Here is a 25,086-nt window from a genome sequence, read left to right on the forward strand (position 1 = left end):
TATGTGTCTGTGTGTGGTAGGCATGTGTGCATGTGTGTGTAGAAACCAGGGTCACCCTTGTGCTTCTTCCTGTGGCTGCTTTTTCACTTTTTGTCCAGGAAGTGTCTCACTGCACCTTGGAGTTTACTTTTTCATCTGGAATGGCTCCCCAGCAAGACCCAGGGTTCCTCCTTTCTCTCTACCTCTCAATTCTGGTACCACAGCCATCGCAGGTGGCTTCTTTACAAAGGAGCTGGGAATCAAACTCAGGGCCTTGTGCTTCTGCGGCAAGCTCATTACTAACTGAGTCATTTCCCCAGCCCCAATAAAAGGGTTTTAAGATGTTCAAGACTAATATTACTCAGTTCTTGAGGTTTCTCTTTTCAGTCGCCTGGAATCCCGTTGCTTGGCAGCCTGTGCACACATGTGCGGACATGGCTTCAAACAACTATACCCAACAAGCAACTCAAAGCTACAGGGCCTATCCTACCCAGCCTGGGCAGGGATACTCCCAACAGAGCAATCAACCCTATGGCCAGCAGAGTTACAGTGGTTATGGCCAATCAGCTGACACTTCAGGATATGGCCAGAGCAGCTATGGATCTTCTTATGACTGATCCAAAGCACTATGGCACTCAGTCAGCTCCCCAGGGTTATGGTTCCACTGGAGGCTATGGCAGCAGTCCTCCTACCCTGGCTATGGCCAACAGCCAGCTCCTAGCAGCACCTCGGGAAGTTATGGTGGCAGTTCTCAGAGCAGCAGCTATGGGCAGCCCCAGAGTGGAGGCTATGGCCAACAGTCTGGCTATGGTGGACAGCAACAAAGCTGGAGACAATAACTAGGCTCCTATAATCCACCTCAGGGTTATGAGCAACAGAACCAGCAGTGGAGGTGATACATGGGGTGGTAGAGGCAACTATGGCCAAGACCAGTCTTCCCTGAGGGATGGAGGCAGTGGATGGTTATACAATCAGGACCAGAATGGTGGTGATGGTGGTGGCTATAAGGAAGGCCAGCAGGATGATGTGAGTCATAGTAGAGGTGGTTCAGGTGGTTACAACCAAAGCAATGATGGCTATGAACCTATGGAGGTGTCTCAGAAGGTGACAAGGTGACCATGAAAGTGAAAGTGACCATGGCAGCTTCAATAAATTTGGTGGCCCTAGTGATCAAGGATCATGTCATGATTCTGACCAGGATAATTCAGACAACACCATCATTGTGCTTAAAGGCCTACAGGAGAATGCTACAACTGAATCTGTGGCTGATTATTTCAAGCAGATTGGGATTATTGAGACAAATAAGAAAACTGGGCAGCCTATGAGTAATTTGTATACAGACAGGGAAAGTGGCAAGCTGAAGGGTGAGGCAACATGGCTGGGGAGGATTTCCCAGTAATGCTGGTGGAGGTGGTGGACATCAGGGAACTGGAGACTGGAAGTATTCTCATTCTCCCTGTGAGAACATGAACTTCTCTTGGAGAAATGAATGCAACTAGTGTAAGGCCCCTAAGACAGATGACCCCGGAGGGGGACACAAGGCTCTCATATGGGGGAGATGTCTGTCTTGGCATATATAGGAGGATATGATCTGGGCAGCTACTAGGGCCCAGGTGATGTCCCACATGGGCTTTCGAGGGGGCCAGGGTGGTGGGGATAGAGAGGCAATTTTGATTCTGACAAGATGGACTATAGGGGTGGGCACAGACAGGAGAGTAGGAACAGTCCACAATGGCATGGTTCAAGAAGTTCTAGGAGAGCTCTTCTTCTTGTACCCAGTGTTACCTTTGTTATTTTGTAAAGTTTCAGTTCAGGATTGTCCATGGAGTTTTTAGTGTGTATGTCAAATTACTGTAATTGTAACCACTCTGGTCCCCATTAAAAGCTATCATTTTAGTTAAAAACAAAAACTAGTATTAGTGACAAATTATGAGTATGCCTAACCCACTGTATAAAGAGCTAAGATACTGCCAGGCATTGGTGGTGCACACCTTTAATCCCAGCACTTGGGAGGCAGAGCCAGGTGGATCTCTGTGAGTTCGAGGCCAGCCTAGTATACAAAGCGAGTTCCAGGAAAGGAGCAAAACTACACAGTGAAACCCTGTCTCAAAAAACCAGGATTTACTATAGCAGAACTTTTGAGACGTTTTAAGAGTGTAGATAATTCACAGAGCTCAACACTTACATAATATTCTATAGAGACTTCCATTTCTATCCTCTTCACAAGATTAACCTAAACTAGAGATAATTCATTCTATAGAATTAAAGAAATGGAAATGTTGTAGAGCAGAAAAAGAATTGACAAAATCTGTAGACCAGATGGAGAAAAATGGGATGACTGAGAGGTAATTCACAACCCATAAATCAGCACTGATGTCAACTGACGAATTGCTGCAAAAGAGAGGGAGATTTCTGACTAGGGGTTCCAGGGCTGTGCTTGGCAACAATGTGTCCAGCATTCCTACCAACAGGAGGGATAGTGACCCTGGAGGCATTATCCAGACATAGCATTTAATCAGAGCCAGCTAAGCTTTAGCTTCAGTTAATCTTTATGTGTAATGGAGATGAGATTTGGAATTTCCCAAGAATCTCATTGTAATTCTAAGACAAGCTACCACAAAAGAGCACAGTGGCAAGAAAGCAACATTTTCTGGACTCAGTAGGACAGATGCACATAGGAACTCACAATGGTTGTGATAGCATGTTCCAGATCTGTGCAATCTCAGGATAGACCAGCAAGGAGAGGGGAGTTGGGCATGACATCTAGTCAAAGAGTCACTGGCAACTTAGATGCTGGGAAAGAGAAAGTTACTTTTCTCTAAGAGCACAACTCTGGGTCAGACAACTCTGCTCCAGCAGAGGACACTACATCTGAGAATATCTGGGCAGTGATTTCTTGATTTTTAAGGGCTGCTGTGCCTTACGGTATTTCTTCATTATAGAAATGGGCAAACAGGTCCGTGGCAAAGAGGAACCGATTAAAATACATGTAAGTACATATGAACAAAAAGTTAACAAACTTTTGGCATTGTTCTAGTAACAAGTGAAGTAAGAGAAGGCACACAGTGTTTCATAGACTCTGACAAGAACAAATGACCATCATCCATATCCACAGCCAGAGCTGACGATTTGGAGAGGGTTATTCATAAGAGAATAAAAATAATTGCTATGAAATTTTGCAAAGGTGAAATATCCTATAGCCTTCATGGGAGGTTTCTAGCAATTTCAAAGCATGTAGGAAGTAACTGAAAATGTATCTCAGTGGACCCAGGGCAACAATATTTTGTCTTAGCATTATGCTGCAGCAAATTTGTTAAAACCTTGAAGGTATTCAATATAAATACTAAGATAGACAACAAGATAAATCACACTTTTTATTTTAATTGGAGCTGAACATCAGTCTTTGAGTATTCAAAATGATGTTGAGCAATTTAGTGCAGCTGCTCATTCAGAAAGCTGGAAGTTCATTAAGGCAAGTTCTACTTCTACCTCTACTTGGAAACATCAAGAAATACTACTTAATCAGAGAGCAGGGAGAGGGTTTGCATCCCAGTAAAGGTGAGGAGAAAAGGCACAGCAAATTCCAAGTTTCTTTGTGAGAACTATGAATAAGTTTTTCCAAAAGAAGCTGGCCACTTTCCAACTTTCTTCTCGAAGACCCATGTTTGTAATTCTGGTAGCAAATGCTCACATATTTACAATCTCAATCTTGCCTTGAGAATATTACCGGGCTTCTTTTGTGTCTGGTCTTCCCAATAGCTGTTTCAGCAAGGTGAAGTGCCTACTCACTGTTTCAAAAATTTCAAAAAAAATAATAATAACATGTTTATCTAGTAAAAGAAAAGAAACATGTTCCCCATGCCCTTGGAAGAAGAAGGATTGTTCTCCATTTGCTCTTCAAGAAGAAAATATTTATGAAGCCAACACAGCTGCAGGACCCTCTCATGCCAGTTCCATTGTAAGTGCCTGTCTGGCTGGCAGGGGTTCAAGTTTAGTGCACATGAAGTACATTTCCTGTTAATATTCCAGAACGCTTACTTTTAAATGAGTTGTTTTTTTGTTTTTTTGTTTTTTTGTTTTTTAAACCAACACTGACCAGATGCCAATGGGAGATGGTTTATCTGCATAATTTTTCTGTCTTTTACTTAGTAACAAATTTTCTTTCTGTCTCTGAAACCCATCAAGGCATACCTGACTAGTTATCCCTTATTGAGTAGGATAATACCTACTCAAGAAACTCAGTTTCACTGAAGACTTCAGTATAGCATACAAACTGCAAGGGCATTATCTGTAAGAACATAGTAATTACTGTCACACTCAATGCATTTATAAACAGTTTTCCTCTGTTGGGGTCTAACTCTGGAGTGAAGGGGAAGTCCCAGAATGCTTCCTTCTCAAACATAGGAAGGTACCTCTTTTCTTTAAGATAACTTAGAATATTAAAGTAAGAATTACCCAAATCAATCAGTAAATGTAAAACTTGACATGCCTGTGGAATATATTTATTATTCTGTTGCTATTTCAATTTTCAAATGACACTCAGTAATCATCAATTTACATCAGAAAACTTGATATAATTTGGTTTTGCTAATAGGGAGTCTGTAAAGGCTAGAAGAGCAAGAGAGCTCAAACATCAGAAACATTATTTTGTGTAGAGTTTGTAGAGACCAAAACAAAAACAAAAACAAAAAAACTTTTATTCAAGGTGGACCACAGGATTTACAAAATTTTGTGAGCAAGCTGCAGTCACCTGAAATAACTGCCATCTACCTCAGTAAGAAAGTAGGAAAGCTGTGGCTGGGATGTATGGAATATAAAATACATAAACAACTTTAAAATAAATTTATTAAGTAAAATAGAATAAAAAGATAACATTTTTAAAAAGTATGTTCCAAGCCCATTACAAAGAAAAAAATGAAAATATTCTGAATGCTTTAGTGAACATCCATTCTAATAGAAAGCACTGTGTAGAGGAGTTACAGTCAACCATTAGAAACAACAGAATTGCTAATATTTTCTTTATGTACTCCACCAGTTCATCTGCCTGCTATATGAAGTATGTGCTGTGCATAATATTTATGAGGACAATATGGGGACACGATGATTTTTAAATAGGTTGGCACTGTCAAACACTCAGACATATCAGAAAAAAAAGCTTAGTATGTGAAATAAAGATCAGTAAAACGTAATCCATCATTAAGGATGTATTATGTGGAAAGGGGAAAGAAGGAGGATCAAACTGGGAGGCAGAAGGAAGAGGGGTGAGGAAGGGAATAGGAGGAGGGGCAGCTAATGGCCATTTAGGGGTCATACAGAAACTAATACCGTAGAAGCTTCCTAAAATATATACATGAATGAAGGGAATCTGGATAATAGTTCTAAATAAGAGAAGAGACAAAGTCCCAACTGGACATCTCTTGTCACCAAATGAAGCTTCCAGTGCTTAGAATGAGTTACATCTAATCAAGTTGTTGGCCAAAAGGGCTCCATGGGAATACCCCAACAACCAAGGCTATGGCCAAGACTGTTGTTTGCTTGCCACAGACAGACAGTAAGGCCCTATTGTTAAAGACAACACCTATACAACTTCTTGAACACAGAGAAGTTGAGTCAGTGTCTACCTCAATCCTTCACTCCTATGAAATAATGTTTGTGCCACATGCTACCACAGAAGGAAGGTTAACACCAACCAAGTTGCAGTCTTTGATCTACAGTGTCGACCTGCCTGCAAGATGTGACATTGCAATAGTAGCACAAAGCTTGTAGGAGTAACTAACCAATATCTGATTGAATTGAAGGCTCATTACATAAGATAGAACACATTCCTGGCACTGGTGATGTGGCCAAGGAGGGGACTCAGGGGAAAACCAAATGCTACTGTTCTGCTAAAGACACGTAGCTATATAATGACTCCTAACAGCATTCTGATGTATTCACAGATCAGTTTTCCCTCAGCCATCATCAGAGATGCTTCTTCCTGCAGTAGATGGGAACAAACAGAGAGACCCAAGGCTGGACGACGATCAGAGAGTGAGAGGCCTTGGAACACTCAGTCTAAAATGGTATGTCTCCATGAAATCCCTCCCCTCAAAGATCAGGGAAACCTTGGAAGAGGAGGAGGAGGAAGGACTGTAAGAACAAGAGCAGGAGAAGGACAGTAAGGAAACAAGGCCCTCTAAACACAGTAGGACCAGCACCCGTATGAACTCACAGAGACTGTGGCAGCATGCCTGCGGGAGTCAGTGTCAGATTGAGTTCCCACACTGAGAGAAGTAGACACGAGCCCCCATCCCTAGTCCAAAAACTATGTCCAATTGATTACCACTGGCAAACGAAAACTAGTTCTCTCCAATGGAGTCTCACTGAGGATACAAACTCTTAAGGCCAGGCTTATGTCTGTAGATGACCAACACAAAATGAACTCAGTGGCATCTTTGGAGATGGTTTGTCTCGTAAAGGTTTGATAGGGCATTTTTTCCCTCCAGGTATTTGTGTATACATCATGGCTTCTGGTTTTGTATTTTTAGGGGATGCCTATGTGTACAAACATGTATGTTCTACATCTACATGCTTATCCTATACTTTTTCTTTGGCTCTTTTTCTTCTGTTTTTTTCTTTGTTTTGTCCTTTTCTGGTTTGTTTATTTTACCTTATTTTATTATTATTCTTTAGATGCCTGTTTGTTTTCTACGGAGAGTCAGAGAGGAGAGGTGTTGAGGGAGGAGAACCATGATCAGAATATATTGTATGAAAAACATAATATTTTTTATCCTCAATAAAAAAGAAGACCAATGAAGCCATTTATTCTTGTTCTCTCACATGCATAATCTAGCTAGCCAAAACAAACCCCAAACTACAGCAGAATGAGAGATGGAAAAGAGATATAGGAAGGGAAAACAGCGTGGATGAAAATGGAGAGGTTTTGAGGCCAGAGAATGGTTTTGCAATGCGCCTGGGTCTCACTAGCACCACTGAGCAACAGTCCAGGCATTGAGCATTACCTGATATTGGAAGAGGTTTAGAGACGTGATGCAAATGCAGCTAAATATTGATGGGTAGAGCTGAGAAATGAGAACTGGGAAGAAAGTAAGCAGCATTTCACTTTTCAGTAGACAGAAAACATGGGAGGAGTTCTCTCTGGAGATTATCAGGCTCACTGATTCTCCATGGGAAACCATAGAGCATCAATCTAAGACTGTCAAAATGAGGCACAGGTAAGTCTACCCTGGAAATGAGGCAGATCTGGAGGCTGGGTTCATTTGTGCACAGCTTGGAAACTTCTCGGTATCATCATCATTGTTATCACCATCATTACCATCAGAGAGTAAGTGAGCAGCAGATGCACCTGAGGTGCATGAGGACCAGAAAGTATGGAATTACTAGGAAGAAAGGGAACCAGGCCTCGTAGGAAGTGCATATAATCAGCATAGTCTTTGTAGCATTTTTTTTTGTTCCTTTCAACATGAATTATTAAAATACTGTAATATCTCATTCAAACAAATCTTATGTGCAATGTCTATTAGAAGCACAGGGGATCATAGTTTTAAACATCCATATAACCACCACCAGCCTCACCATTCCCATGGCTGCTGTTGCCCCCAGTTTGCCCTCCATGGTTACACCCACTTCCTTCTCTCCCAGAGGTAACTACTAACTTGAAATTTATGTCCTTCATTTCTCACTTTTCTCTGTAGTTTTGCCAAATATCAAAATATATGTTCTATGAAATATTGTTCATAAAAGTTTTAAACTTGGTGAAATTTACCTCATGCAGAGACTTTACTTGATGAAGCATTTTTGGCACGAGTGAGGTTTTACATCCATTCCCAGTGAGATTTCATCATCTAATATGTACAGTGTCGCTTCTAATGTGAAACATTTACTGGCACCCATGTGTAGTCAACTTCAAGTTCTCATCAGATAAAAATGTTGTGACAACTGCAGCCTAATTTGTCTTGAGTGTTTTGCAAGACTTAATGATAGTACTGGTTTTGATCTTCTGGTGCAAATGTAGCTTTTTATCATCTGGGAATTGTTTCTTCTATATTTTCAGAACCACCTAAATACATTTTGGAGGGGATAAGATCCGTCTTGTTCTTTGGCCTCCCCCCTTTTATTTGGTTCATATCTTGCTTTCACTTGTTCTGTTTTTAAGTTAACACACAATAATGGGTTTGATTACATTTTTCATACACATATATGTGTTTTGCTTATATTCACTTCTGCTTACCTCCCCCATCCTTCCCCACCCTCTACATATTCCCTCTCTCTCATGGTTAATCTCCATCTACTTTCATGTCTCACAGGTATGTATGTAAAACATAGATCTCACAAATTAAAGGAACATGATACTTTGTTCACCCATTATGTTTCATTCCCTCCCTCCTCCACATTGTCCTCCTCTCTGCTTATTTAATCTGTATTTCACGTGTCTGTGAAAACGCATTTCCGTGGTGAGTCTTATTCATTTCAATTTAGCATGATTCTGTACGCCTCATTCCCCCATAAATGGCATGACTATATTCTTCCTTTCAGCTGACCATAGCATATTTAAGACTTATGTTTCCTTATATTTTGGAGAATAACACAGTCACATCATTTCTCCTTCCCCTTTCTGTCCCCCCTGCACACCCTCCCACATGTCACCCCCTTGCCTTCTTTCAAATTTATTTAAACTCTTTTTTAAATGATGTTATATAGCATATAATTTATCCATTTGTGTTTAGCCTGATTCTATCTTTTAAAAGGATCCTGTGACTAGTTAGGCAATAAACACAAGTGTGAAATTATCTTCATGATATGTTGACTTCAATTCCTCTCTGGGTAAACCCAGAAGTAATAAAGCTGGGCCATAGCGTAGATTTGTTTTAGCTGTCTCAGGAAACTTCACACCAATCCCCATAGTTGTTACAACAGTTTCCATTACTCTTGGGAGTGTATGAAAGTTCCTTCTTTCTAACATCAGCATCGGCATCTGTTGTTGTTTTCTTGATGGCATTCTCCCTGGCATGAATGAACGTGTCTAGGCAGCTCTAATTTGCATTCCCACGCATTTAATGATTCTGAACACTTTTTTCTCTGCATTTTGGCCATTTGTACTTCTTTTGAGAACGATTTGATCCATTTTGCCTACGTATTGAGTTTTATTATTTCTGGTGCTTAATTTTTTAGTTCTGTCCAAATTCTAGATATTAGTATCCTATCAGGAATTCAATGTTTTGCCCACTAGAGTGTCTTTTCACTCTACTGCTATACAGAAGCTCTCTAACTTCAGGTAATGTCCTTAAACAATTTTTGTCACTATTTCCTGGGCTTTAAAGTCTTTAATCAAAAAACCTTTGCCTATGCCTACCTATATCTTGAAGTACGTTACCTATGTAAGTTTCAAGTTAAGGTATCTGACCTATTTTGAGATGATTTTGTGAGTGGTGAGAGAGAGTCTTTTAGCTTGATTCCTTTATGTGTGTAAATCCAGTTTCCTTATTGATAATGAGTCTTTTATCCAATGTACATTTTTGATGCCTATGTCAAAAATAAGGTGGCTCTAGCTTCATGTGGTTGTATCTAGGTTTCTGTGTTCTATTCCACTGGTCTATGTATTTTTTTTATTCCTGTATCTTCATTGTTTTTGTTACTATGGCTCTGTAGTATAGTTTGAGATGATGTATTATAATACTTCCATAATCACTTCCTGTTAATGATAGCTTTTTCTATTTGAGGTATTCTGTGCTACCATATGAGTTTTAAAAGTTCTAAGTCTGTGAAGAATGTCATTGGAATTATGCTAAATATGAATATTATTTCATTATAATCATTTATAGCTAATTCTTTTAATCCATGAACATAAGAAGTTTTTACATATTCTAGTGTCCTTTTCAGTTTCTTCCTTAATTATTTTGAAGTTTTTAATGTAGTAGTCTTTCACTTCCTTGATTGGCTTAGTCTTAGTTTTTAAAATTATTTTAAGTGGAGTTATTTACTGATTTCTTTCTTTTCAAGGTTGTTACCCATATATTCATAAAATCTATTGGAAGTGTCCATACATAATAATTGCCAAGTGTTTAAATAATACACAATAAATTTTGTCAGCCATCCAATAGTTAATATAAATCAAATTATAGCCAATATCTAATATTAGGTACATATACACTACCTTGCAGGAAAAAAAAGTCTCCTCTAAGTATATTAAAGGAGAAGAAAGAAACTATAAAGAAAAAGACTGTTAATGACAAGTGAACTTACTTTGCTGACTGGGAGCTGAGGATCCCACTTCCCTAGTACTGCTTAGGAATCACGGGGCCTGCACAAGCAAGACAAGGGCTCTACACAAATCCCAGAATCCTGAGCTAGAGAAGCAGCTTATTCAACTCAGATGCCCTTGTTCGTTCTGGGAATTTTGACCATATATTAATTCTCTGATTTTGTAATTGTTTATGAAATGTGTTTTAGCTTTAATTTGGAGCAGTATCATATAATTAAATTTTACTTGTGCAACCAAATTTTATAGTATCATACATGCATACAGTACACTGTGATCACATTTACTTCCCAATGTCCTCTCCATCTCTACCCCATTCTAGCAAACTCCCATCTTCCCAGCTATTCTCTCCCCTACTATCATATCCTTTGTCCCTTCTTCCCTTTTTTTCTGTTTTCTTTGTCTTCTTAGGCCTCATGTAGGTGGCGACAACCGCTGTGTGGTCATGACTGCAATGGACATGCAGTTTCCAGAGGACAGGGTCCACCATATTCTTCCGCATCCCTCAGTTCCCAGAGTCCTCTGTCATCTCATCCATGATGTTCTTGAGCTTTGGATGGGTGATACAGATGTCTCATTTATGGCCAAACAGTCCATAGTCACTTATTCTCAGCACTCTGACCTCTTATGTGCATCTGGCCAAAGTTGCTTCTTTGACCAAGACCACTAGTGGCACTAACCTGGGAGAATAAATGTAATATTTATAAGGCAATTTAACTTCTTGTCTATTTGGCAAAACAATGGTACTAGAATCCTCCATAAGATCTATGACCTTCTAAGGTATAGGCTTCTGGTGAATCCTACAGTACTGGGAATGTATTCTCTCCCATGAATTCTAAAGTACTGGACATGTATTCTCACCTGTGAAGTGGGTCCCAAATGCAATCCAGGGGCAGTTTGTTACCCCCAGCATATTCATGTCTCTATTTCACCAGTGGGTATGTCTTAGTTAGTGGCTCAATATTGTAATACAGAGTCTCTAGCCGAGAGTGATGACTTTTTTTCCTCAATGGCCTGCAGAAAGACATCCAACACTATGAAATGTAGCCGACAGGGAGGAAGCTTCCATTTTGACTCAATCATAGCTTCTCTCAGTTCTGTATCCAGAGTGTTTGTTTTCTTCAGCAATATTGTCTCACTGCCTAGTTCTTCTGGGCATCAATGGGTGATTCCAGTAGCCTGCATTGTCTTAGGGACCTCTGGGAGTTTCCTGGCCAACAACTCAAGAGGGTTTGATCTCCAAGCAATCTTCAGCCTCATGAGTGCTCAGATTATAAGCAAAAGCCACTATATGTGGCTCTTTCTTTTTCCTATTTATTTTTACTTGTTTTGAGACTGAGTCTCATAAAGCTCAGGCTTGCCTTGAGTTCATTATGCAGACAAAGTGGACCTGAAGCTCCTGATCTTTCAGACACGTTTCAAGCACTAAGATAACAGAGGATCAGCACCATGCACAGTCTAGTTTTTCTCTTATACTGTGAATCATCACAGGACTTTACAGGACAATGTTCACGTAGCAGATACCTCAGCTGAGCTGGGAAAATAGTCACCCTCCAGAAACTGGAGGACCCTCCCTAAGGCATAACCTCAGCTATAAGTTGCTAAAGTCACCAGTTGTCCTAGTTTCTGATTATAAATGCAGTGTCTTTATCTTGGGGGAAATTCATCTTTAATGATTTCAAAGCCTTACTTGACTCTGTAATGAAGAGAATCTAAAAACTTGTAAATATGATTTGCTTTTTTTTCTTAATTATATTGACTAATGTTTCAAAATCTACTTAGGTACTTTTCACTGTTCTGGATGCTTGGAGACATAGTTATTGTAGTTGATATTTCTAAATTGTTTAGTTAAGTTACATAATAATTTAAAGTTCCTGATTTAACAACTAACAATTGCAGCTATGTATAATGTTTAATGCTTGGTAAATACCAGCCTTCTTACCAGGTTCTTATTTTCACATTGCTTATAGATAAATAAGGACATTTCTATGCTATGAACCTATTTTGTAGTTATTTTGCTTACTTATGCTAATTTCCCAACTAAAAGCCAGTATACCCTTGAATAAATGATGACATAGTACTTCTTTTTCCAATATATCATATATGAAATTGAAAGTCCATTTTAAAAAGAATATATTCTTCAGTGATTTATGGAGGAAACTCCGTAATGCTTAGTGAATACATTTTTTTTCTTAAAGGCACATAAAACTGAACCATATGACAACAATTTGGAGTCTTTAGAAATATTTTAAAATCCAATTTTAGTCACCCTTCAATGACAATATAATTTGAGCAAACATTTTCTATACAATAAGATGAAATTTTTACTTTACTCTCATATTTTATTTATGAATATTTTCTAGTTTCTAATTGAAAAGCTTAACTTTTAAAATTAGTCAAGTTCTTATGAGAACAGTCAAGGCAAAGCTCTGGTAAAGGCTATGGACAATGTTTTATATAACAAAAGCAAATATCTTTGAAATTGTATTTTTAAATGATGGCTATGACCTTGTCCAAGCATATTAAACAATGGCCATTATTCAGAATTTATTATGTGTTTCACACAAACTACAGTCTGTTCTGAATAAAGAAATAAAATTTAGTATTAATTCATTTGTGGTACTTAAGGAATTAGAGATACTTCAAAAATAACTTATTCATGATAGTTATCTACATATTTGCAATTATTTTCTCTCTACCTAATGTAAGTACAATTTTATCAAAAAGTTTTCAAATATTTTATTGGCATCCATTTGTCCACTAATATACCTGATTGGTTTCTATGCAGAATTAAGCATTAAACTTAGTAGAAAAATAACAAGCATATCCAACAGAAAAATATTGACTATAAATACAATTGTCTGTTGATAAGCATTCAAGTCAACCAGAGGAAGTCAGAGTGTGTGGGCAGGAAGCCTACATTGCTTAGAGTAAGCACCTATCCCATGGTCATTAGAGAAAGGATGGCTCAGCCGTTAAAGGCTAGGCTCACAACCAAAAATATGAGAAAGGGTTTTCAGAAATGATGGGCTTTTCATAGTCCAGAAAGTTACTACATATAGATATATAGCATTGCTTATGTACTAATACTTAAAATATTTGGCCTTCTGTGATAAACACAAAATGCAATATAAATGTAAATATTTTTAAATTCTTAGGAAGTCATCTTAAGTCTTGTTGTTAAAATATTGCTTCCATTTAACTATAATGACAAGAGCATGGACCAAATGAATATGTCTGAGATCTAACTACTGTTTGATTGAGCCCTTTGGAAGTATGTGGAAGACAGACATTGACTGATTTAATAAATATTTACTGGTTTTCCCAACTTGTAGCAAATGGTACAAGGTCAAGAAGCATAATGAAAAGATTATTTCCTTTATGGAATTTGTGTTACTCAATGGCAGACTCTGAACATTTGTCTATATATTTCTACTAGTAAACCTACTTGAGAAATATTTATATGCATTTATCTACATATATATATTCACACACATGTGTTTGTGTATGTGTCAATTGCTCAGCTAGACACACATGCCTGCATACTCACACAAAGATGAATATTTACAAATTTCATGTATGTATATATTCTAAAATACATAAACTCTAAGTTTAGATTCACTGATTTATAATACTATCAATTATTTCTGTTCTAAGAAATTACATAAAGACAAATAGAAGTGAATTTTCCTTTTCATATATGATCTATACAAAGATACAATTATCCATTTGGTGAAATAAAAAAAAATGAGATCAACTATGTGCACACTAATTGCAAGATAAAGTTTATTGAATGGTCTAACTTCTCCAAGAATAAATATGTCTGTGCTGATGAATTAACAATTGCAAATGGTTTGAGGAGCAGCACCTTCTAAACTGGGTTCTGAGAACAAAGTCTTACATAGAAGGACACATTTTGCTACTTGATTAACACTGCTTTAGGAAGAAAGGTTCACACTCTTGAAGGTAAACTTAGCTCTTAACATTTTTCTTCCACTGAATATAAACAAACACATACATATATATTTCCAATTAATTTTTTAAAGAATTGGTAGTCTAGGTAATCTAGCTCCAACCCGTTCCTTCAATCCCAAACAATTCAAAACCACCCTGGTAGTATCATATTAGACAACAAAATATAAACTTTAATCAATTTTCATTAATATCAAGTAAATATGATTTATCTTTTTAAAGGAGAAGAAAAGGGGAGGAGAGGAAGGGAGAGCAAAGAAAGAAGTGGGAGATGGAAGAAAATGGAGGTAGAAAGAGCAAAACCCATATAGAGATTTCCTATGCACTCAGAAGTCTGAATTGAGAGAAGACAATGATTTCTACCCATAAGAATAAATGTGTGGGGTTTGCAAAAATGATCAGGCTTTGACACATGACTGTCTTCTCACAAAAGTTGAAAAGAGATTTGGGTGGGGTTTTTGTTTGTTTGTTTGTTTTTGTTGTCGTTGTTGTTGTTCCCTTTTTAAAATGGTTGCAAATGCCTAGGACTCAAGGAAGAGAATTCATTAGATGGATTTTGTCAACATGAAACAAAGAATAAAGCCTCCTCCAGAATAAACTGTACTGCTCTTGTTCTGCACAGTAGGTCTATTGTAATTAGCTGATTAGAAATCTGGATAATAAGTCACCAGCAATCATCAATTTTAATTGGATGCAGGAGGCCGGTCCCAGTGAATGCTGTACAGTGACAGGAAAGCCAAGGGGAAGAATTTCCAAGCTGACTAAATATCACATCTGGGTGAAGCATGCCTGCCTCTTTCTTTTCTTTTTATTTAACAAATATTGCATGGGATGAAGGAATGTCAAGGCTAACCTCTCTAATACAGATGCGAAACACATGCCTTTGCACCAGCTCAAAGCAAGATGACAGACACTGGCGGCACTGTTGTGGTTTGGCAGTTAAAATCCTCCATTTTCATTAACTTGGGGTTCAAAGACGCTACCACGTTTAGGAAAGGATGCTGCCTTCTCAGTAACTAGTGTGTTAAAAAGCTGCGTCCAGAAAGCTCAACAGTTGAAAGGAGCATGTGCAACAGGGTCCAGCTAATTCTGAATACTTAACAAAAAATCAGTAACACTCCAGCCACAGTCTCTAAGACAAACTACTGTGCATATATTTGCACGAACCATTTATCCCAGCTTCACCTGTGACTGCTTATGAGAAACAGCACAACCAGTCCTTGACCCTGAGTCACAGGGATCTTGGGAAGTGCAACACACGAGAGAAAGAACATCACGTGACAGAAGCACGCACCTCTCCCCAACCTCAAAACTAACCCAAGATGAGGTAGCTTCCCATGTTGCTGTTATGGCTTCTATTTTGGTATTTCCTCATCCTCTAAGTTAGAAGACAGTCATATCAAAACCCTAAACTCTCAGGTTGTCCAGATTGTTACCAAAAATTCTAGAAATTCTACCTGGGATACCACAAGTTACAACAACAACAAAAATTAGGGCCCCTACAGTGTTCTTAGTCTCATGAATAAGAAAATTTAATTTCTAAAGAGAGAGTTCTCATAATACCTAACAATATTTAAAAGATTACAAATGTCTTTGTTCTATTTCTCCTGCAGGAATGTATATAAAGGTTATGTGCTCATGTGCTCATAGTATAATGTGATATCAGCACCAGTAGGTGACTGACTGGACGGATGATGGCACAGCCATAGAATGAACTGTGATGAAACCATAAAAATAAATAAATAACTGTACAGGTAGAAATATGGAATGTTTTATGTCACATGAAAAGCATTATTAATTCTCAAAATTGAATGTATATGCATGTATGTTTTCTGTATGTGCTATAGATGAAGTATTTGGGTTCCTAAAAACTTATATATTGAAAGCAAAAGCTGATCTTGGTAGTCAGGTCATTGGGAGCTAATTAGTTAAAGAGGGTGGGGGGGGCTCCAGGAAAAGATTAGCATCTTTACTGTTGTCCTTTGGAAGCCAGTCATTTGCTGCATTCTCTCTAAGAGCCATGCCATGCTGGCACACTGATGTCAGATGCACAGCCTCGAGAACTGTGACAAATAAATATTGTTTAGTCTCCCCAGTTATGGTATTTTATTAGAGCAGGGAAAAGGCTAACACAAATAATTGTCAATACATGGAAAAATTTCAGGGGGCTCCAAGTGTGTCTGATAATGATTGCTTTTACAGCATGTGTAGTGTGCTTCTTGGGAAATAAGAGACCTGATTTGGGGTTCAGTTTTGATTTTTATGTCATTTTCCTATATTAAGATTCAGAAAAAAAATTCTTAAAAGTAACAAACTCTTAAAGCAAAGTATACATCAGCATACAGACGTAATTATGAAAACATATAAAATCATGCATGACAACATACATAAAAATATATAAAATTAAAGACTAGTGTTCCTCTCAGAATGGATTCCCAAATAACAAAGAACAAGGGTCTAAGAAGAGACTGACAATCTGTGTTGTCACTATCAAATGTTTCATCTTAATGGAGGTCTGATACATGAATCCTAATTGGTTTTATTAATAAAAACCCAGAATCAGATATCAAGATGAAAGCTGAAAGATCAGAGAAGCACAGCAGCCAGCCACCAGACTTCTTACCTCTGCTGACCTAAAAGCACTGAACTCCTTTCTCCTTCTGCCTTATCATCCTTTCTCTACCCAGCCATATCACTTCCAGTGCTCACCTCTCTAGTACTAGAATTAAAGGCATATGCTGGGATCAAAGGAATATGTCACTTTTAGACTGGATCAATCTTGTGTAGCCCAGGGTGGCCTTGAACTCAAAGAGATCTCACTGTCTCTGCATCTGTATCCTAAATGCTGGGATTAAAAGTGTATGCTCCCACTGCCTGGCCTCTATGGCTAACTAGGTGGCTTAGCTCCACGTTCTGATCTTCAGGAAAGCTTTGTTAGATCACAAACAAAATATCACCACAAAGGTCAAACATCCTTCATCTTTACATTATTACTTAATAGATCTCAATAGCTGAATGAACATCTGTCTTAATTTTATAAGATAAATGTCAGTAAATTGCAAATTAACAACAGAATATTGATAAACTTTTGAAATTCCATGAGCATGCATCTCACTCATTTATTCAATAAATATGTATAGAGTCCGTTTAGTATTCTTGGCTATAATCAATAGAAATACAATAATAAAACATTTGAGATTTCTTCTATGAAACAGAGAAAAATCAAATCATAGAAACAAATTTTTACTTTTATTTATTAAAATTACTAAGGAGAGATATATGGTACAATAAGAACTAAGTGCAAATTTGTCTAGTCTGGAAAGGATTTCCTGAAAAAAATACTGAAACCAGGATCTTGAGGTTCAGCCATAGATACGATGATGAAGCAATAATGTGGGGATAAAACACTCCCAAATTAGAGATTATGTGTGCCAAAGACCAGGGAGAGAGCTCTACCCAGCTTAGGATATTCCTGGACATATTATCCTGAGGGCAACGAAAATCGAGATAAATGTAAAGCAAAGTAGTGTTGAGATTAATTTGATGACTTTCCATAGAACAGACAGGGAGAAGGAAAGCATTGGTATAGAAAAAGAGGTAGGTTAGTTGGCCGTGACCGTGGTGGTAGGGATGGGGGTAAAGACAAGGCCTGACAGCAGACTGCACATGCAAGGGGAGAGGCCACTGCCGGAACTAGAATCAGCCTTGCACAGCTGAAGAGTGATCACACTGTTCACTGAGGTGGCAGATGTTGGAAAGGAGTGGTGGAAAAGACCAGGAATTTTGCTTTACAAATACTTGACGTGTTTTGAAACAGCAAAAAGGGTCTTCAGAATCAGATTTCTGAAACCAAGGAGGGAGATGCACAGTTTCTGAAGGAGTGTGTGCATTATAGTGACTGAAGGGGGAACAATACAAAGTCACAATTGCTACTGAAGAGAGGTAAAAATAATCTGTATTTAACGTTCTTGTTTTCCTATTCTTTTCACGGAATGAATTGATTTTAAATATTAATTCATTTCTTATTGAAGCCTGAAAAATAAATTAAAAAAAAAATGCCTTGTGAAGCTAGGCAATGAGCCCAGACATTGAACCATTACAGAGAAAGCAGCTGTTTCTAGTGTAAAAATCTTCAAATGCAGCTCAAAATATACTCAAGGAATAAGAGCGAGGATTCTCCCAATGTTCTTCCCACCTGACGTATCCTTCATAAAATCTTTACAACAAGTTCTTGCTGTTTCCACTCTAGTTACCAACACATCTGAAATTACATGAGGAATCAGGAAGAGGAAAACGAGCTCCTATGAATACTAAAGAATATGCACAGTCAATAAGATTATCTTTTTTAGTGGGAAGAGTCACCAAGTAGAGTAATTAAGTCTGAATTCTAAATCCGTTTATTCTTTAGTTTTTGTAAATGTAAAGGTATTATATTTATTCATTATCATCATCAGTGAAGCAGTGAAAATATCTATAAAGTAAAAGTAACAATCCTTCCATAGTAATTTCATTCTTATTCCCACAAACAGGAGCTCATGATTCAGCTTGTACATTTCTACTTTATATTGCACAGTAGTAACAAAACATTGACAGAGCACATGTTTTGTTTGTTTGAATTCAATTAAGGATCACAGCACATTACTATGTAACTGACTGCCCTCACTGAACAGTCATATTAGAAATTTCTGAAATACAATGGATATAGTTATAACAAGTTTATTCTCACGAAAACTCATAGTTCATTCCAGTACATACATAGTTCATTCCATTAGAACATGTCCAACCACTTTCCAATTGTGGGATGTCAAAGACAAATAACTAGTTTATATAATAAAATTATTTAAACTCACGTAATATTAAAATTCTATATTAATAGTGATATTGTCTAGACTAATTCAGAGACATGGCATTTTTGCATATTTCTTTAACATTTGCACTAAAAGGTGAAACATTTTCATCTGGATTTGATTGAGCAAAGTAAATTGATATGTTTTCCCAAGATAAACTACAGATGTTGTCATTTCCTATACACAGGGGACACTAATTAATCTCGAGTAACCCTCTGAGACAGAATATAAGCACCACACACACAAGAGAGAGAAAACAATTCACCGTAAAATACACACAGAACAAAAATAGACTGTATGGAAACAATTCCAGTGAGTATTACAGGTAATACCTAATGTCACTACTGTAGTTCATTTTGTGGGAATTATGAAGCTCCCAGGATTAATCATGAGACATGAATACATGAATTCCTCAGCACACTTTGAAGGAATCTGTGAAGAGGAGTTGGAGATGCTAGTGGAACAACTAAACAATGTGAATCTGTTGAGAAATGTTCTGGCTACATAAACTAATTGATGTCAGGTCCTGAGAGGTGTACCTGGACACAGGTGAATACTGATGGGAAATGGGGGGGCATCTGGTTAGGGAAGTCCATCTGTCACAGGAACAGCCTGTCACAGACTGCTGCTCCAGTTTCCATTTCCTGCAAGTCCTGACACACCGACATCCCTGCCTCCAGAATTCCAGACACAGCTATGGATTTAATATCTCCATAGCATGCTACAAATCAAAAAGGCTCAGTAGACACAGTTACTAGGTAGTTGTCCAACACATTGAGCTCACATCTGGTCCATTAAATTCTTTTATTGTGATAAAATACAGCATAAATTTACCATGCTTCAGTGTGAGGATGGATGGCATTAAGAATATTCATATTGTTTGTCATCATCACCATATTTCAGTCATCTTCATAATTATTTTATCTTCCTATAGAGAAACTCTGTGTGCATTAAACATCAACTCCCTACTTCCTTCTGCTGTGGATATTGCTCTGTGTAAATAAAATGCTGATTGGCCAGTAGCCTGGCAGGAAGTATAGGCAGGAGAAGCAGAGAAGAGAATTCTGGGAACAGGAAGGCAGAGGGGGAGACACCACCAGCCGCCACTACCATGAGAAGCAACATGTAAAGACACCGGTAAGCCACAAGCCATGTGGCAAAGTATAGATTAATAAAATGGGTTAATTTAAGATAGAAGAAGCAGATGACAAGAAGCCTGCCACCGCCACACAGTTTCTAAACAATGTAAGTTTCTGTGTGCTTTCTTGGTTGGGTCTGAGCGACTGTGGGACTGGCGGGTAAGAGAGATTTGTCCTGACTGGGCCAGGCAGGCAAACTCTAACTACATCCTTCTTCTTCACTCATCATAATTCTACCTCATCTAAGTAGAACCAAACTTTTTCTAGTTTTCACTGTAGATGAGTCTAGGAACATTTTTTTAATGTTTTTATCTCACAGGAATAGACGTTTAGGGACACAATAGCAGCCCCAATGAATGCATTCAGTGGGTAGTATCATGTTGAATGTAAGCAATAGTGAGGGATCACATCATGAGACAGTAAAACCAAACCCAAATGGTCCTTTTAAGAACACCTCACACTCAGGAGAATGATCTGGGCCCACAAGAGCTGCCTTTAGCCTTCTACGGGTGTTGGTGCCTATCACTAATGGCCTCTCATTATACCCTACCTCTGAAAAGTCACTTCCCATGGAATACAAAGGCTCTACCACATAAACCCATCTTTAGTAGACATGCTCAAAGTTATGTTTTCATAGTGGTATCTTTGCTAGACCCCAAATTTAACAGAATCAAAGGAGAATAATAGAATTTTCCACCTGGAAACAGCATCATTTTGGTGATCTAGAGCTACACATTTCATCTAGCTAGTGAAGTGTGAACTGTCTTCATATCTCAAGCCTTAGACTGGGTGTTTTAAACACTCTAACAGGTTGGTCCTGATTCAGTCTCTTATCACGTCTCTTTGAAACAAGACTACTTCATTTGATTAAAATTTTCATATCATCATTCCCCCATTTTTATAGAGAGATCTATGACAAAACCTAAAATGATGAAATTGAATTCATAAAAAAGCTTATTATATTGAAAATATCCTATTAATTAGATGCACCATATTCTTTGAATATGTAAGGAATTTTCTTCAGTTGGAACCCTGTGTTAAAAAATAACTCCTTTCCACAGAACAACACTTACACTGAATAAAAAAAGTTGTCTAACTGTGTGTCTGTGTGTATCTGTGTGTGTGCGCGTATGTGTGTGCAGGTGTGCATGTGTGCGTGTAAATCAGACTGGCCCAGATAAGTCGCCAGTGACGAAGGGCTGAGTTCAGTTGTTTCTTATCCATCTTGATCATATTTTGCTGCACACTTCTGATAATATGTCTTTCTTATTTCAGCTCCCCATTTTGTCAATTAAAAAGGTATTTTGGTGAAGTGGATCCCCTGATCTCTAATGCACACCAAAATTTCCTTATGGCCACCATTTTCTCACATTTAAATATTTAGTATAAATTAATTAATGTTATTATTATAAATAAATAATAAAAATGTTATAAATAAACTATGATTTTTGAAATTGGACATGAAGTCAACTTTACATGACAGAAAGAAATACCCAGGATGGCTTTTTATACTTTAAATGTGACTTCTTCAGGGAGGTCCTACAGAGGAAGACACTGTGACCTCCAGTTGAACTGGGGGACACATGTTTTCAGAGAACATGATGGAGGTTACATGCTATCCATTAATTATTCTTTTTGTCTATTCTTTTAAGTCATTAATCATCTTGTTCTAGTGTTTCTGTACATTCCTGTTCTGTGGCATACACCACTAACTCGAATAATCTTTCATGTCAACCTTGTAGTCTCATTTACATGCTTATGACATTTAAAGGAGCCTGGCTGGTAGAGAGCTTTACATAACATGAAATGCTATAGTGCTGGGAATTCTCCTTTGATTTTAACTTTAAATTTGATCTTTTGGTTGCATGACTGACCACCGTATTATTACCTGTACAGGAAAAGGTCCCATCAATGGTGAATGTCCTAGGTCCACAGACCAAAGACAAATGCTGCCATTGTGTAGCACAGTATAATTCAAGGAATGCACAGTCACTAACAACCATTTCTTTCTGAAATAAGAGAATTTTCAGGGGGAAAAAAACCACATGTCTATCACTTCTCATTTTTACTGTACATTGAATTACACCCACTACACCTAGCTGACAATGGCATTCCCCTTTTGTTTCTTTGAGGATCAGTTCATGGTATATCAGCTGTTTCAGAGACCTTCCATAGTACCATTCTACCGGTAATGAATAGAATACAGCACATCTTAGATTCCTGATCCTTAAAGAACGAGACAAGTAATGTATAACCCAGCCAACTGTGGTATCCATGGATGACCACCCTCTTCATTATTGTTTGGTGATTTCAAGCTATTGGTTGGCAAGTGTATTGAATTTTCTACTTTTGTAATATATGCTTACACTTAATTGTCTATGCCTGCTAGGCCACAGACATACTTTTTAAATAAATAAATAAAATACATGTATTTTAAGCTTTCTGTGTAAATTAATGAACTTGACTTTAGTTTCTATACAAATGAAGAGCAGGCTGGATATGGTCCAGGGGCAACACCTCCCTAGCTGTTGCTCTACTCCATTCCATAGATGGTACTATGAAATCATAAACACAGAATGTGAGAATCTACTGAAATAGAGCAATATTTTCTACTGACTCATTCATGCATTTCTCTTAACCTACTTCAACCTCATTTAAACAGTGAATTTTGTCAAACCCTGATATTACTAAAGCCACTAGTACATAACATTCGACTATTTACAAACAAATATGAAGTTAAGTGTTAAAACATAGGAGCAGATTTTTCTGTTAAAATTTTCCATTTTAACATCTTTTCTTGCTTTCCTTTGACAAGTAAGTTTTATGCAAATCAAAAAATTTCCAAGTAGTTATAAATGAAATACTTCATTCACTCATAGATGGAATTTTAATGTCAGACAGGAAATTTTCAGGGATAGCCCAGCTTTGGCATCTAACACACAAGAGTTTCCACATTAAGGTCAAGGACCTGTGAAGGGTAAGGCAGCTGATCAGCTCTGCCAGCAAATGCTACTTTCTTTTTCTCTAATTCCCATCTGAATCTCTGAAGACGGGAATGAAATTTCAGAATATGAGCTGATTTGTTCACATCTGTCTGTCTGTCTGTCTATCTATCTATCTATCTATCCTAAGTATTGACCCACTCCAAGACTTTGGAGGTTGCATATGCACTCTAACACCGAGCTATACTTCCAGCTTTTTAAATTTTTGTTTTTAAATAGAGTCCTGTTAAATTGCCCAGTCAGCTTTAAACTTATGGTCTTACCATCTCAGACTCCCATGGAGCTGAGATTACAGGCATGTGCTACTATGCCTTTAATTCTTTTTTTTTTTTTTTTCAACACAGGGTTTCTCTATATAGCTTTGCGCCTTTCCTAGAACTTGCTTTGTAGACCAGGCTGGACTCGAACTCACAGAGATCCGCCTGCCTCTGCCTCCCGAGTGCTGGGATTAAAGGCGTGTGCCACCAACGCCCTGCCGCCTTTAATTCTTAAAGGGGATGTTGGTATCATGGATATGTGACCATTGTACTCAAAAGATTTGCCATTTTGATAAAAGCATCGGATCCTTTCTTAATTGAACTAAAGTAATGATGAGATTTGTTTTCATGGTTTAGCTACTTATATATGTGAAGTTCCTTCTAGGAAATATATGATTTTTATTACTGTCAAATACGTAAGCAAAAAAGATTATCAGTGGGCCATAAGTTGTATCATGACCCAAACTAATGAAGTTTAATTAGAGCTCATGACGTTCACAATTCTACAGGTAAAAAAGGAATGCCTGTCATTCTATTCAGTATTGACAAGTGCCACTCACATTCATCTCTTGAAGTTGCTGTTGCACTACCTAGAAGAAATCTGGAGACAGTTGTAGAAGATAACCAATCATTAAAATTAAAAAAAAATACTCTATTCATTGTGTATTTATGTTTCACTCATTAATTTCATGTACAAGAATGAGTTAGAGAAGATAAAGATGCCATAGCAGTTCTTAATTCATATTAAACATCGATCAGTTTTAGAAGGTGCTATTGCTATATTAACAATGCTAAAATGCCCACCTTGCAGTCAACTTTGTTTTGGAGAATTCACATTAGATTTTTACTGAACGGCACATTTTCACAAAACTTAAGACTTTAACTATTTAATGTTTATTTCAGTTAATAGTAGAGGAACTAAATGAAGAGACTGATACTAGCTGTATACTGTAGCATGGCTATTCATAGCAGGAAGAGGAAGAGAGAAGTTACAAATGGATTCTAGATCTTCAGCTCACGGGGAGATTTTATTATACAGCCTTCAGATGGCAGCTGCACTGACAGAGGCCGTGGGAGCTGCCTTCAGCCTGATGCTATTAAATTCAAGATAAACTGGAACAAAAGGACCTTAAAGTATTGTAAACAAACAAAAAAATCTATAAATGGCCCTAAACTCATTTAGTACTTTATAATTTCATGTCACAGAACTTTATAGATTACTGATAAATTAGACTACATTATAAAGCTAGACCAAGATATGAGGATATATCAAGAAAAGTACAGATTTTGGATTGTAAATTGTGTCATATACTGAAATCCTTTTATTGGATTCATCTGGGAGGCAGAGTGAAAGATGATTTATAATTACCTCAGTATTTAGAATTGCATAATGCTAGTTTTATTTCATTTTGTACATATTGTTCATTTTGGGTTAGACAACGGGTCAAATGTTTTACATTTCAGCAAATTCTACTTAATCTGGCAATCACTAAATGGAATCAAATTTGATGAAACAATTAAACAATACTATAAGTTCATGATATCTTCCAAAACTACAATCTAATCTCTAAGTGCATTAAAATGGTACTTTTGAGAGTATTTCAATGATCCAATCACAGCACATCATAAAAA

General features: G+C 37.5%; 1 protein-coding gene and 1 pseudogene across 2 annotated transcripts in view; one reads left to right on the forward strand and one right to left on the reverse strand.

The window, feature by feature from the left end:
* Cfap299 (cilia and flagella associated protein 299) overlaps positions 1-25,086 on the reverse strand; it is a 499,273-nt gene that overhangs the window by 264,914 nt on the left and 209,273 nt on the right. The gene's annotated exons all lie outside the window — the stretch shown is intronic.
* Positions 414-1,585, forward strand: LOC118592230 (annotated as a pseudogene).

Source organism: Onychomys torridus, chromosome 10 (assembly GCF_903995425.1).
Source record: "Onychomys torridus chromosome 10, mOncTor1.1, whole genome shotgun sequence".
Taxonomy (NCBI): Eukaryota; Metazoa; Chordata; class Mammalia; order Rodentia; family Cricetidae; genus Onychomys; species Onychomys torridus.